Here is a 12749-nt window from a genome sequence, read left to right as displayed (position 1 = left end):
TGTTGATCAGGCTGGTCTTGAACTCCCAACCTCAGGTGATCTACCCGCCTTGGCCTCCAAAGTGCTTGGATTACAGGCATGAGCCACCACGTCCAGACTGAAAGAAAGGAATTTCTTTCTTTCACTCAGACCTTGGTATATCCTAACATCAGATTTGGCTTGGAGGGAAAACACTAATAGATTAAACTGCTTTATTTAAAATAAAGATTTGTTTTGCTTTGGGAGGCTGAAGTGGGAGGATCACTTGAATCCAGGAGGTTGAGGTTGCAGTTATCCACGATCATGTCACTGTACTCCATCCACAGAACAAGACCCTGTGTTTTTTGTTTTGTTTCTTTTTCAAAGGACAATGACAGTCTCCTCTCAGGCTGGCATACTCTGATGTGTCATGGGTGTCCTTAGCTCCGAGACCATCGTGCCTCCATATGTGCCTAGGTGTGGTTTGTTTTTTTCTGCCTCGGTTTATCAGCCTCTTCTGTATCTCTGTGTTTGTCCCTTCTTCATTTCCCCTTCATCTTTTCTAGTAAGGTGGCATGGTGTGAAGAACAGGTTGACAGCAGAAAGATGGGTTCATAAGACTCCACTATGAAGCTGCATTACTCTAGACAAGACACTTGCCCTTTCAAGCCCGTTTCCTCATCTGCACAGGGATGAGACCGCAGGCAGGTATATTGTTTAAATTAGAGGCAAGGTATGGAAAGCACCTAGCACAGTGCCTAGCACATAAGAGCTTATACTTGGTGGCTACTATTATTCTGTCTCTTCTCTGTCTTTTTACTTCTTAAATGTGTGCTTCCTCTTGCTCCCCTGACTTCCCAGAAGTACAGAAGTGAAGCCACAGTGTTGTTTAAAATCTGAGGTAGTTATTGCCTAAAGTACAGGCAAAGATGATAACAGTTAAAATTCTTTCATCACAGGTGTCAGAAAGCCCTGGCTTAAAAGGTCAAGGGAATCTTCTGGTTCATCTGAGTGGTCTTACAGGTACTTGGTTTAGATGAAGTGTCATAGAGTGATTCCATGTCACCAAGATCCAGCTGTCTCTGCTCTGCCATTCCAAGGGTGTGGCTCTGCAGGCAGTCCCTCACAGCTGCAGCCTTTCTTTCTGTAGCCAAACACCTGCTGTAGTTTCAAACTATATGTGAGTATGTGCTGTGAATGATTTCTTTTTACTTTGTACTGATATACAAAGTAATGCATCAATCATATGTCTTGATTCATAGCACATTGTCATCGTCAGTCAGTTCGAGAACTCATTCCCTTCATTATCCATTCAGTTTCTCCTCTTCCTTAGTCCTCACTCTGCTCTGTCCCAAAGGCACCATGCTTAATTGTTTGGTGCATACCCCCTGTTATGCAGGCATTCTTTGAAGTAAGTAGTATTGTGTTGTGTGTATACAATTTTAAATCATACAGATGGTACTGTGGTATTCATTTTTACTATTTTCTGCTTTTTTCACTTATATGTATCCACGTTGTTATGTGTGCATTTAGCATGTTGCTTCTTACTGCTGCAGTTTCCCTAGTGTGCAGCCACCACGTTATGCATACCTGTTCCCCTCACGGTGGATAACTAGGTTATCTTCTATTCCTTTTTACCAAGAACAAGGTGATAGTCTTCCTTTCTGTCAATTGCATGTTGATCTTTGCTCACTGTGCAATTGCATTTTGGTTTCTTGTTGTGAATATTAATCTCTTACCAGTTTTAGATGTGTCAGTTACTTTTGTCTGTTTCCTGTCTTTTAACTTTGTCTGTGGCATCCTTTATTGAACAGAAATCCTTACTTTTTAATTAATCTACTTTTTGTCTTTTTTTTTTTGGATAGTTTGTTGATGAAATGTTTCCCTAGCCCTATACCACAAAGATATCCTCCAGCATTTTCTCCTATGAGCTTTATAGTTTTGCCTTCACATTTGCATTTACAGTCCATCTGCCATCCACCTTTGTATATTGCATAATGTAGGGATCCAGCTGTATTTTTCTGTATTTAGTGAAGCAATTTCCCAACACCATCTAGCAAATCAATACTTCACCCATTAATTTGTGGTACCATTTTTATCATATGTCCAGTTCTCATACGTGGAAGGATCTATTTTTGAGCTCTGTTCTGTTCCATTGTTCTTTTTATTTCCACACCAATATCTTATGTTTTCTATTACCATAGACTTACAATATCCCTTAATATCTAGTAAAGAGAGTCCCGTCTCTGTTATTCTATGTTGGCCCAACTAATTATGGATTTTTATTCTATATACATTTTAGAATAAAATTTTCCAGTTCCATTTAAAATCCAGTTGAAATATTGATTAGGATTCAATTTGCATTAAGTTCACATTCTTTGAGGCCTGTAGAGTGGTTTAAGAAGAATAATAGAAACTTTGAGTTACAGATCTTTTTGTGTGTGTGTCTTCCAGTAAAGCTTTTAAACTTCTCTATGAAGGTCTTGTTTATATATTGATTTCTAGATACTTTATGGCTGCTGCTTCCATAAATTGTATCTTGTTCTTTGTTTTCTGGTTTGTTATTGGTATTAAGGAATGTTATTGATCCTTTAAAGTTGATTTTTATATCCAGCAATTTTGCTAAACTATTATTCTAATAACTCATCTGATTATTTTATTAGCTTTTCAATGGAAGTGATCATATAATCTACAAATAACGACAGTTTTATCTCCTCTTTCAATTTCACTTTTTATATCTTGTCTTAGAGCATTAGATTGGTCCTTTAATGTTATGCTAAACAGTAATGGGGAAAGTGATATCTTTGTTCCTTATTTTAATGGGAACATTACAGTCTTTTTTCCTTATTTATCTAAGTCTTCTCCATTAAGTATGGTATTATTCTAGATTTTTGGTATACAGTTTTTATGAAGTTAAGGAAGTTCTATTCCTAATTTTCTGGGAATGTTGATTATATACATGAATTGAATTAGATCAAGTGCTTTTCCCATAATACCTATATACAATCAACACTGAGAATTTTTTTTTTTTTCTTTGAGGCAGAGTTTCACTCTTGATGCCCAGGCTGGAGTGCAGTGGCGTGATCTCGGCTCACTGCAACCTCTGCCTCCCGTGTTTAAGTGATTCTCCTGCCCCAGCCTCCCAAGTAGCTGGGATTACTGAGGCATGTGTCACCACACTCGGCTAATTTTGCATTTTTTAGTAGAGATGGGTTTCACCATGTTGGTCAGGCTGGTCTCAAACTCCTGACGTCAGGTGATCTGCCAGCATCAGCCCCACAAAGTGCTGTGCTAGGATTACAGGTGTGAGCCACCACACCTGGCCCAGAAATTCTTTTAGAAGTGTATTTGTAGGATTTTAATTTTTTTATTTTTCTTGAGATAAAGTCTTGCTCTGTCGCCCAGGTTGGAGTACTGTGGTGCGATGTCACCTCTCTGCAACCTCTGTCTCCTGGGTTCTCCTGCCTCAGGCTCCTGAGTAGCTGGGATTACAGGCATGCACCATCACACCTGGCTAATTTTTGTATTTTTGGTAGGGACGGGTTTTCACCATGTTGGCCAGGCTGGTCTTGAACTCCTGACTTCAGGGGATCTGCCCACCTTGACCTCCCAAAGTGCCGGAATTACAGACGTGAGCCACTGCATCCAGTCGATTTTTGATGTATGGTAATCTCCTGTATGTTTGTTTCCATTTTCATGCTGTGCTTTGTTTAGATGCATCATCTTAATCATTCTTGTCATTCTTCCTTCTTAATAAATTTTCAAATAGCCAAGAATGTTTTTGGATGCATATATGTTCATTATGGTTATATCTTTTTGATATAATGTTCTTTTAAAACAAATATGAAATGCTTCTTGAATGTGCGTATCATCCTTGCACAGGGCCGTGCTAATCTCTGTATTGTTCCAGTTTCAGTATATGTGCTGCCAAAGTGAGCACTGATACAACGTTCTTTTACCAATATGATGCCCCTCATTTTTCTTTGTGATTTTTTCCCTGTCTAGTATTCAATTTAATATCTAGATATCTATACCCCAAGTAATATCTCATTGTATGAATATGTCACAGTTTACCCATTCATCAGTTGATAGACACAGGCTGTTTCACTTTTTGTCTATTATGAATAATGCGCCTTTGTGCACAAGTCTCTGTGTGGATATATATTTTCAATCCTCTTGGGTATAGACCTGGTGGTGGAGTTGCTGGATTTTATGGTGACTGTGTTTTCTTTGAGGAACTACCAAACTTTTCCACAGTAGCGGAACCATTTCACATTCCCACCACCAAGGTGTAAGAGTTCCTGTTCCTCTACGTTCTCATCAGCATTCGTCAGTTTTCTTTTTTTTTTTTGAGACGGAGTTTCGCTCTTGTTACCCAGGCTGGAGTGCAATGGCGCGATCTCGGCTCACCGCAACCTCCGCCTCCTGGCTTCAGGCAATTCTCCTGCCTCAGCCTCCTGAGTAGCTGGGATTACAGGCACGCGCCACCATGCCCAGCTAATTTTTTGTATTTTTAGTAGAGACGGGGTTTCACCATGTTGACCAGGATGGTCTCGATCTCTTGACCTCGTGATCTACCTGCCTCGGCCTCCCAAAGTGCTGGGACTACAGGCTTGAGCCACTGCGCCTGGCCCAGTTTTCATTTTTTAAATTATAGCCATCATCTCCTGGGGGTATAAAGGTATCTTGTTCTTTGGATTTGACTTTTCATAATAACTAATGGTGTTGAACATCTTTTCCTGTGTTTAGTAAGTTCTCAGTATATTAAGTACAATGTACTTATATTAAGTATAAAAGTACTCATTCCAGGAGAGTTTTCAAAGAGGCCTTTGTGCTCGTTTTAAATTTGTTAAAACCTTGTATGTCTGAAAGCATCATTTTTGCTTCTTCACATTTAAATAATAGTTTAGTGGGATGTAATTTTCTAGGTTCTTTTTCATCATCACTTAGAAATGTAATTTCATGGCTACACACGGTGGCTCACGCTCGTAATCCCAGTATTTTGGGAGGCCGAGGCAGGCAGATCACCTAAGGTCAGGAGTTTGAGAGCAGCCTGGCCAACATATTGGAAACCCATCTCTACTACAAATACAAAAATTAGCAGGGCATGGTGTCAGGGGCCTGTCATCCCAGCTACTCAGGCAGCTGAGGCTAGAGAATCGCTTGAACCCAGGAGGTGGAGGTTGCAGTGAGCAGAGACCGCACCACTGTACTCCAGCCTCGGCGACAAGAATGAAACTCTGTCTCAAAAAAAAAAAAAATTATATATATATGTAATTACATATATAAATTATATATATAATTTCATTGCTTTTTGTCTCCAATTTTTCTGTTAGGAAAACCAATGCCAATCCAGTTTTGATTCTTTTGTGAACTATATTCCCTCCTGCTGTAAGCTTTTTGAATTTTTTTTTGTGGTCTTTGATTTTCCTAAATCAAAGCTTAGGTTTTACCCTATCTACTGTTTGATGTTCCACAAGACCTTTGCATTGAAGTCGTTTTATCATTAATCATTAATAGTATTATTATTTGAGATAGGGTCTTGCTCTGCTACCCAAGCTGGAGTGCCTGGCTCACTGCAGCCTCAGCCTCCCAGGCTCAAGTGATCCTCCCACCTGAGCCTCCAAAATACTTAGAACTATATGGTGCACACCACCACGCCCAGCTAATTTTTAATTTTTTTAGAGACAGGATCTCACTACATTGCCCAGGCTGGTCTCTAAATTAATATTTAAAACTTCACACTTAAGGTTTTCTTTTTTCTTTTTTTTTTTTTTTTGGTTCCTGACAGGAAACATACACACAATTTTTAAATATAGTCTCTTTCTTACATCCATTTTCTCTTTTTCTAAAACTCATATTAGGCAGATATTGACACTGATATTTTCCATATCTCTTTTTTTTTTTTTTTTTTTGAGACGGAGTTTTGCTCTTGTTACCGAGGCTGGAGTGCAATGGCGTGATCTCGGCTCACCGCAATCTCCGCCTCCTGGGTTCAGGCAATTCTCCTGCCTCAGCCTCCCGAGTAGCTGGGATTACAGGCACGTGCCACCATGCCCAGCTAATTTTTTGTATTTTTAGTAGAGACGGGGTTTCACCATGTTGACCAGGATGGTCTCGATCTCTTGACCTCGTGATCTACCTGCCTCGGCCTCCCAAAGTGCTGGGATTACAGGCTTGAGCCACCGCACCCAGCCTTTCCATATCTCTTAAATATTCTTTGGTATTTTCCATCTCCTTATTACTTTTCAGTACCGTCTAGGAAAACGTCTTCAATTGATTTAGATCATCATTCATTTTACAGCTATTCTTGTTTGTTTTTCATTTTGTTTTGTTTTGTTTTTGTTTGTTTGTTTGTTTGCTTGCTTGCTTTGAGACAGAGTCTCGCTCTGTTGCCCAGGCTGGAGTGAATGGTGCAATCTCTGCTTACTGCAACCTCCACCTCCTGGGTTCAAGGGATTCTCCTGCCCCAGCCTCCTGAGTAGCTGGGATTACAGGCACGCACCACCATGCCCAGCTAATTTTTGCATTTTTAAAAATTTATTTATTTTTATTTATTTATTTATTTGAGACGGAGTTTCGCTCTGATTACCCAGACTTGAGTGCAATGGCACGATCTTGGCTCACCGCAACCTCTGCCTCCTGAGTTCAAGCAATTCTCCTACCTCAGCCTCCCGAGTAGCTGGGACTACAGGCTGCGCCACCATGCCCAGCTAAGTTTTGTATTTTTAGAAGAGATGGGGTTTCACCATGTTGACCAGGATGGTCTCGATCTCTTGACCTAGTGATCCACCCACCTCTGCCTCCCAAAGTGCTGGGATTATAGGCGTGAGCCACCACGCCTGGCCAATTTTTGCATTTTTTAATAGAGATGGGGTTCTCACCATGTTGGCCAGGCTGGTCTTGCACTCCTGACCTCAGGTGATCCACCCACCTCAGCCTCCCAAAGTGCTGGGATTACAGGTGTGAGCCACCGTGCCCAGCTCAACTATTCTTTTTTTCCCCCCACTCTTCTGAGTCTGTTACCAACTTCGTATCAGTGTTTCCACTGGAGTCTATGTCACTGCTTGTTCCTCGTTAATCATCCTCTTATCTCCCTGAGGATCTTTGCTATGCTTATTTTAGAGTCCTGATCTGTCTTGTTCCATTCTGGTTTGTGGAGGATAGTTTGTCTCCTCTGATGTGCTCGTACTCTTAAAATATCTGCTTATTTTAACCTGTGAGCTTGTTTGTCCCTGAGCTTATCAGCTTCCTTAGCTGGTGACATACAGTCAAGGACAAGGGCAAGGCCCCAGCCTGTGCTTTAGCAAGTGGGCTGGGAGCACCCACTTTGCCTTTCCCAGAGCAAAGTCCCAGGCTCCTGAGTCAGACCTGAACTCAAACTGTGGGGCTGATTCTGCAGTTTACTGTTTTCTAACTTGCTCATGGTGGCTTACTTTTCTTTGTGTTTAGCGATTTTTGTATGATAGATCCCTGCACTTCAGAACTTCATGGACATTCTTTGAGGCATCTTTGTTGTTGTTGTTTGTTGTTTTTGTTTTTTTGAGACAGAGCTTCGCTCTTGTTGCCCAGGCTAGAGTGCAGTGGCATGATCTCCACTCACTGCAACCTTCACCTCCAAGGTACAAGTGATTCTCCTGTCTCAGCCTCCCGAGTAGCTCAGATTACAGGCATGTGCCATCACACCCAGCTAATTTTTTTTGTGTTTAGTAGAGACAGGGTTTCACTGTGTTAGGCTGGTCTTGAACTCCTGACCTCAGGTGATCCACTAGCCTCGGCCTCCCAGAGTGCTGGGATTACGGGTGTGTGCCACCTCACCCAGCTTGTTGTTTGTTAAGACAGGGTTTCACTCTTTGGCCTAGGCTGAAGTGCAGTGACTTGATCATTCCCTATTGCAGCCCTGACCTCCTTGGCTCAAGTGATCCTCCCACCTCAGCCTCCCAAATAGTTGGGACCCCAGGTGGGTGTCACCATACCCAGCTGATTTTTTTTTTATTTGAGGCCTGGATTTAAAGTGTGTTTTTCTAGAGAGGATTCGAGTTTGCTTCTTCCAGGTTCCTAGGGTTATTACCGACCCAAGACTGACCCCTTCAAACTTAAATTTTTAGCTTAGAATTTCTGGGCCACAAAGATAGGATGGATTTCAGCCATAAGTTCATGCGAGTGGTTAAGTGCTGGTGGTTAAGGACTCCTGTAGGAGGTTCTCCACCCTGCATGCAACCCAGCGCTGCAGTCAAGACACAAAAGCCTCTTGTCAGCAAGGTCAGGGATGCTTTTTTTCATTCTCAGCAGTTCCCCCTCTTTGGGCCCCCAGCATTATGCAAGAGTCTTTTTTTATTTTTTTGAGTCAGAGTGTTGCTCCATAGCCCAGGCTGGAGTGCAGAGGTGGGATCTTGGCTCACTGTAACTCCCAGCTTCAAGCTATTCTCCTGCCTCAACCTCCCGAGTAGCTGAGATTACAGGCGGGCACCACCACACCTGGCTAATTTTTGTATTTGTAGCAGAGATGGGGTTTCGCCATGTTGGCCAGGCTGATCTTGAACTCCTGACCTCCAGCAATCTGCCTGCCCTGACCTCCCAAAGTGCTGGGATTCCAGGCCACTGCTAGTCTTGATCTGCCTTCCCACCATGCTAGTCTGGGGACTTCTTTCCTTCTTTCCTTTTGGCTGCCTGAGGCAAATTAAAAATCCAGACTCTAAAGCCAGGTGTGCAGCTGCTCACCTGTAGTCCCAGTTATTTGGGAGGCTGAGGCAAGAGGATTGCTTGAGCCAGGAGTTCAAGTCCAGCCTGGGCAACAAAGCAGAGACTCCTTCTCTAAAAAATAAATAATAAAAATTCCAGGCTCTAGGCCACCCAGGATTAGCATAGGCCCTCACTCACTGGTCTTGCTCTCTCTCCGGGTCATCCTCCTCCTTTTTTTTGAGACGGAATCTAGCTCTGTCACCCAGGCTGGAGTGCAGTGGTGTGATCTCAGCTCACTGCATCCTCCACCTCTTGGGTTCAAGTGATTCTCCTCCCTCAGCCTCCTGAGTAGTTGGTATTACAGGCATGCACCACCACACTCAGCTGTTTTTAGTAGAGATGGGGTTTCAATGTTGGTCAGGCTGGTCTTGAACTCCTGACCTCGTGATCCACCCACCTCAGCCTCATAAAGTGCTGGGATTACAAGTGTGAGCCACCGTGCCCAGTGATGGATCCTCCTCCTTCTGACCTCCACCTATTCTGGCCTCCTTTACTTTCCTGTCAGCTCACCCATGCTTTTAAAAAGTATTTTTTCTGGGCCAGGCATGGTGGCTCATGCCTGTAATCCCAGCACTTTGGGAGGCTAAGGGTGGGAAGATCACCTGAGGTCAGGAGTTCGAGACCAGTGTGGCCAACATGCTGAAACCTCATCTCTACTAAAAATACAAAAATTAGCCAGGCGTGGTGGCACACTCCTGTAATCCCAGCTAGTTGGAAGGCAGAGGCAGGAGGAGAATGACGAACCCAGGAGGCAGAGGTTGCAGTGACCTGAGGTCAAACCACTGCACTCCAGCCTGGGTGACAGAGCTAGATTCCGTCTCAGAAAAAAGAAAAAAAGTATTTTTTCTGTATTTATTAAAATTTCACTCAACACTTCAAGGTAGTCTGTATTGACAGAGATTTCTCTGCACATCTAATTATCCATAATGTCAAAAACAAAAATTCTGTCTGGTCACGGTGGCTCTCGTCTGGAATCCCAGTAGTCTGGGAGGCCAAAGCGGGCGGATCACCTGAAATCAGAAGTTTGAGACCAGCCTGGTCAACATGGTGAAATCCTGTCTCTACTAAAAATAGAAAAATTAGCCAGGTTTGGTGGCAGATGCCTGTAATCCCAGCTACTTGGGAGGCTGAGGCAGGGGAATCACTTGAACCTGGAGGCGGAGGTTGCAGTGAGCCTAGGTCACAACACTGCACTCCAGCCTGGGTGACAGAGAGAGAATTCATCTCAAAAAAAAAAAGAATTCTATATATATATATTTTTTTTTTAATAAAAAGTCACATTAATATAAGGATATAATATATAAATGTGTAATAATTCTGTATTAGCTATACCTTCACACAGCCCGCTTCTGCAGTCAGGCTGTCAGGAGACCCCTGCACTGCATCAGGTATCCTGGCATGAGGAAGGGGTTACTTTTTTTTCTTTCTTTTTTTTTTTGAGACAGAGTTTCACTGTTTGTTACCCAGACTGGAGTGCAATGGCACGATCTCGGCTCACCGCAACCTCCGCCTCCTGGGTTCAAGCAATTCTCCTGCCTCAGCCTCCCTAGTAGCTGGGACTACAGACGCGTACCACCATGCCCAGCTAATTTTTGTATTTTTAGTAGAGATGGGGTTTCACCTTGTTGACCAGGATGGTCCCGATCTCTTGACCTCGTGATCCACCTGCCTCGGCCTCCCAAAGTGCTGGGATTATAGGTGTGAGCCACCGCACCTGGCCTACTTTATTTTTTTCTTAGCCATGCATGAGCAATGGGTTACTTTTTACAATGATACCCTCTGTTACTAAAATGGGACTTTCTGTGTCAGTTTCACCAGAGACGCCAAAGGCCGAGAACAAAACAGTAGGAGCCAAATCCTTCCACATTCTAAAGGCAGGAGGAGCTAGAGCACCTCTGCAGCTCATGCTAAGAGATTGTAAAACCATTAGCTCCACGTTGGGAAGGATTAGCTTGGCATCCATGTCCAGGCCATAGAGGAATGTAAGAGGATTCCTTTGGAAACAGTTGTCTGTGCACTGGACATTGCTCTTCTCCCGAGGCAGGAAGGGTGGAGTGCTTCATCTTCAGCTTATGCCAATGAGGGAACACTTCAAGAGGACCATTTGGAAAGCATGACAGGTCTTCTGGAGTTTGAGGGACACAGGGACTGAGATTTGACTCCCTGTCAGTGGCAAGCCCCCGGAGATGGCTGCCTTTGGCATGGTTTGCACTCTCTGAGTTCCTGTAGGCCTGCTGTGATTCTCTAGAAAGGGAGGCAACCTTGTTCCAGCCAAAGGGAACACCGGAGGGATGGGATAACCTGGACTTCTGGAGACTGAGGAGCTGGGCAGGCATCCTGGTGTCCAGCTGGAGGAGGTGTGGCCTCCGGGGGACAGCAGCTACCCTGGGGGTGGAGACTCTCCAGAACCCAGGAAAAAACACCTAAGAGAAAAGAAGCACCATTTGGAGTCTGCCACTCCCAGACTCAACTCATAGAGTGAAACCTGACCTTCCTGCTGGTTGTGGTGGCTCATGCCTGTAACCCCAGCACTTTGGGAGGCCAAGGGGGTTGGATTGCCTGAGAAGAGTTTAAGACCAGTCAGGTCAACATGGTGAAGCCCCTTCTCTACTAAAAATACAAAAACATTGACTGGGCCTGGTGGCGTGTGCCTGTAATCCCAGCTACTCTGGAGGCTGAGAAAGGGGAATTGCTTGAACCAGGGAGGCAGAGGTTGTAATGAGCCAAGATCGCACTACTGCGCTCCAGCCTGAGTGACAGAGCAAGACTCCATCTCAAAAAAAAAAAAAAAAAAAAAAAGGCCTAGGACAGCCGGCAGTATGGGAAAGAGAAATGACACTGACCGTGACCCCACAGACTCCAGGCTGGAGGAGGTGACAGGCTTTCAAGTCAATGACATTTGAAGTATTGAGATGACACTGGATAAGACTGGCTAATACCTAGACAAAGAAACTTTTATTTTTTTGAGACAGAGTCTCGTGTTGCCCAGGCTTGTGTGCAGTGGCTCAATCTCGGCTCACTGCAACCTCTGCCTTCCAGGTTCAAGTGATTCTCATGCCTTAGCCTCCCAAGTAGCTGGAACTACAGACATGTGCCGCCACACCCAGCTAATTTGTGTATTTTTAATAGAGATAGGGTTTCACTGTGTTGGCCAGGCTGGTCTCGAGCTCCTAAACGGAGGTGATCCACCTGCCTCGGCCTCCCAGAGTGCTGGGATTATAGGCATACTGCTCCCGGCCAAGATTATTTTTTAAGTGAGAGTAAAAAAAAAAAAAACTCTTTAACCTGTTTGTTACCCAAAAGAGACTGGAAAAACCGTGTCATCCAGGCCTAGTAAAGAATGTATCATTACAACTGAATTGCAGGGGCACTCCTGAGAAAGCAAAGTTGCTTTTTGTTCATACCTTAGCTCCTTCAGCAAAAGCTTGTGTGCGAGTGTAGAAGGAAGTCAGGGAAGCAGGTTGGCCACGTCCCCTGGCCGTCTTGGCCCACTTGCAGGCCAGGGCAACCTCTGCCAGCAATGGGGAGACGTTTCATTGGAACATTGGAGTTTTTGTGTTATACCATCTGGACTTTTAAAAAAAACCAAAGAGAGGCCAGGCGCGGTGGCTCAAGCCTATAATCCCAGCACTCTGGGAGGCCAAGGTGGGTGGATCACAAGGTCAAGAGATCGAGACCATCCCTGGTCAACAAGGTGAAACCCCGTCTCTACTAAAAATACAAAAATTAGCTGGGCATGGTGGCGTGTGCCTGTAGTCCCAGCTACTCGGGAGGCTGAGGCAGGAGGATTGCCTGAACCCAGGAGGCGGAGGTTGTGCTGAGCCGAGATCGCGCCATTGCACTCCAGCCTGGGTAACAAGAGCGAAACTCCATCTCAAAAAAATAAAAATAAAAAATAAAAAAACCAAAGAGGAAGATTGTCCTGCTTTTTCCTGGAAAGGCTGTGTAAACCACCCCCAGTTTCACACAGGACAGAAAGAAGTCACACAGGAAGCTGACAAGTGGCAGTGGTAAGCAGGACTCACTCTCTCCTTACATCCAGCAGGTCC

The 12749-nt window shown here is 44.1% G+C and overlaps 1 protein-coding gene and 1 non-coding gene across 3 annotated transcripts in view; one reads left to right on the top strand and one right to left on the bottom strand.

Moving 5' to 3' along the window:
- The window catches only part of UBN2 (ubinuclein 2), a 104447-nt gene that overhangs the window by 84022 nt on the left and 7676 nt on the right, over positions 1–12749 (top strand). The gene's annotated exons all lie outside the window — the stretch shown is intronic.
- Positions 3796–3898, bottom strand: LOC118143935 (U6 spliceosomal RNA). The gene has a single exon (XR_004728420.1). It is a non-coding gene; the product is annotated as a U6 spliceosomal RNA (small nuclear RNA).

This window comes from Callithrix jacchus, chromosome 11, assembly GCF_049354715.1.
Source record: "Callithrix jacchus isolate 240 chromosome 11, calJac240_pri, whole genome shotgun sequence".
In the NCBI taxonomy this organism is placed as follows: domain Eukaryota; kingdom Metazoa; phylum Chordata; class Mammalia; order Primates; family Cebidae; genus Callithrix; species Callithrix jacchus.
The sequence above is the reverse complement of the archived record's forward strand: the minus strand, read 5'-3'. Positions and strand labels throughout refer to the sequence as shown.